General features: G+C 36.4%; 1 protein-coding gene across 1 annotated transcript in view; it reads left to right on the forward strand.

Annotated features, from left to right (window-relative positions):
• The first annotated feature begins 2,170 nt into the window (after positions 1-2,170).
• The window catches only part of LOC135223521 (treacle protein-like), a 443,099-nt gene continuing 442,064 nt past the window's right edge, over positions 2,171-3,205 (forward strand). Inside the window, exon 1 of the mRNA XM_064261986.1 lies at positions 2,171-2,530. The gene's annotated coding sequence lies outside the window, so the exon portion shown is untranslated. The remainder of the gene's footprint in view (positions 2,531-3,205) is intronic.

Consider the following 3,205-nt stretch of genomic DNA (forward strand, 5'->3'; position numbering starts at 1 on the left):
GAGTGATTAAATGATAATTCCGACATAATCTGCAGTGAATGTTTTATATAAACATGATTTACACTGTAGCTATATATTATATATATGTATGTATGTATATATATTATATATATATATATATATATATATATATATCTTTCTTTCTTTCTGAATTGGTGATTACTGAGTGTCTATTTTATGCCGGCGACGTCGCCCTTCGTGCTATTACTGCTCTCCCAAAGGGTTTAAAAGAGCCTTACACCGAAAGAGCCGTTGTAGCAAGTGTGCGGTACAAGGTACCGTAAGTAGGCTAGGTAGCTGTAGTTAGGAACATTAATGATGCCGATAATTCATGTAATGTATAAAAACAACCAGTTTATAATCTCGTGTTTCACTCAATCCTTCGATTATTCAATGGAGACAGATTAGTTTTGTGGGTTGGTGGTAAGTGTTTCGTGCGTGTGCTAGTGTGTTTTTCGATTGCATTGGCGTTTCTTTGACGATTGTTACTCTCGTAGTGATATTGAAATGCGATTTCTTTTATCATTAGGTTGGTAAAATCTATATCTTTAATGCCTACAGGTTGTATAGGTGTAATGGGAAACATATTCATTTAATTATTAGTGATTTATTTAGGAACTGATTCATCATCCTCCTCTAATATCTTTACACTACTGTTGTAAGTGATTGGAAGTTTGGACCTGTGAAATGTTTTCGTTTTTGTTGTGGACACGAGTGCGTGGCAGTGTAGCCAGTCCCTTGTTTTGTTTTTCTTTCACTTTGAGTATGGTAGCGCTGCCCTGCTGAATCTTTCGTTTGCATTTTGGTAACACTAAAGAACAATGTAAGGTTCACGAATGCTCTCGTGAGAGGACGTCAGCTGGTCCACCCTTCATTTTTGGCTAGCTCACCATATTATTAATACAAATTATTATCTAGTCCAGGAGTTCTGAAGACTAGGTAAATTAACCTAGTCCAGGAGGCTAGGCCTGGGAGAAATTTGGCACGATGTAATGAGTAATACAGAAACAAGCTGAGTACCAGGAATTTTCTTCAATACCCCAACAATGGAAATCAGCACTTCAATTGCTCCCAGTGGGAGACATCACCTTGCCTCATCAGTAATAAGACTCATACACACAAGGCATATCATGCAATAGCAGGTAGGATAGGCCTACCCAAATTCCCAGGCAGCGTGTCAACTATGACATAGTACTACCATTCTCCGACCCCTGTCTTCAGGGAAGAAGACTGACAACAGTGCATATGTATACTAATATTATTATTATTCTCGTATCGTAATGTCATTGTAAGGGAAAAATCCTCCCGTGACATAGGCCTAATGATTGTGTCAAGTGCTCAGACGCAGCTAGGCCTAGTATATTTAAATAAACGTAGCTTTTTATCTCACATTTTAGTGATAAGGTAGTTTAAAGCAAGCTTTGTTTTTGTTAATTAAAGAAAATATATATGCAGAACTGCTTAGAGCAGTGGTTCCCACAAATCGGGGTGTAGCGCTGGGTAATTTAATTTTTAAGGAGGTATTTGAGATTGTTTAAACAAAGTTAATGGCCTTTTAGGCTTCCTCTACGTGGATATAATAATGCCACAGGGGTATCAGGATTTTAAAGGAGGGTAGGTGGGGCAGGGCAAAAAAAAAAAAAAATAGGTTGGGAACCACATAAGAAAAACCCCGTTATGTCGTGGTATTATTTATAATTTTGTTATAAAGATTTTTGTTTTGTGAAAATGGAAAGGTTCAGTTAAGAGGTATGGCTTAAGAAAAATACAGAAAAATGTCTTCCTTAGATTTATTTGTGAAAGAATTAAATTCACCATAGGTGGAAAACTTATTTGTAAAGTACATACATACTGGCAATCTGTATTCGGTAAGCAATTAAGCATTAATTTTATAAGTTACTGTTTGTCCATAGGTGAGATCAAAATCTATGGGCAAGATGCGTCGCTACCTCATTCCATTTTATTTCTATAACTCTTCATAACGTCAGTTTCAAGATTTTTCACACTTGAAAGTCATTATCAAGTTAGGTGGTTACGGAAAGAGATTATTTCGTTCATTATCACGTGAATGTATTCCTCAAGGATTCAAGTAGTTTTCGTGTGGTTTGTAGGTGTTGTTGAAGGCCATTTGTAAAGTCGACTTTGAGATGTAAACAAACTGTTTTAGTTTCGTTTCGTGTTTGCCAGTGGATTTTTGCGCGTTCACTTCCAGGGAAAAAAAATCGATGCTACGTTACCACAAAGTTTTTCTTGCAAGCAAAGTTTGAAAATCGTGGATCATTTGGGTAAAAGTGAATCGCGGGAGTTTTTTTTTCTACTGCTGGTGTGCTTGAACAAAATAGGCTAGGCCTAATGACGAAAGAAGTTTTTTGTGTTTTCAATGCAACAGAAGCCCAAATATTGTAGTTTGGGTAATTCAAAGCCAGTGTGTCGTGTATTTAAGTCGCTAAAAATGGCGGAAGAAGGTGTATCAAGGACCGCTTTCAAAACTTGCAAGTTTGCTGCCAAGTTACCCAAAACCGACCATAACGTATGTAGCTACTAGTAGATCATTTCAGTTAGTAGAAGTAGGCATACCTAGTTTATTATTTGTGGAAGTGATATGCTCACACCTAACGCAGTTTATATTTATGCTAATTTGTAGCCAAGTTATTAACTAACAGGTTCAAAATCTAGCTAAGTATTTGCTCTGCATCAGGTATTTCCTTGGAAATGTATTCTTTCTATTTATAGTATTTTTGTTACTTAGCCTATTAGGTAAGAAATTATACTTTTATTTTATGTCTGTCGACTGTAATGAACCCTCCAAGGGTCAGTACTAAATACGGTGAAATAAATTTGACGCCCAATCCGTAGCCTAGTGGCTTTCATATTCGCGAGTCTGTTCCTTGCAGTCCGTGCATAGGCTAGGTAACTGTTACTTAAAAATAGCTACTATCAACTTTCAATTATAGGTAGTACATAAAAGGGGATATTGGTAAATGTCTGGTACGAAAAATTTCTTTAGATGTCACATTTGCTGTCTTTGGTGGTGTTGATCGTAGTACTAAAGAGAATTATGGCTTCCTTTTGATATGATTTAGTAGATATGTATCTGGTTGGACACTTGTGACAGTACTACATAACATATATGGATAGGAGAATCTGAGTAGTTAATCTAAAATAGTCAGTGGTACATCTATGTATAATGTGCACAAATATGCAG

This window comes from Macrobrachium nipponense, chromosome 10 (genome assembly GCF_015104395.2).
Source record: "Macrobrachium nipponense isolate FS-2020 chromosome 10, ASM1510439v2, whole genome shotgun sequence".
NCBI classification, from domain to species: Eukaryota; Metazoa; Arthropoda; class Malacostraca; order Decapoda; family Palaemonidae; genus Macrobrachium; species Macrobrachium nipponense.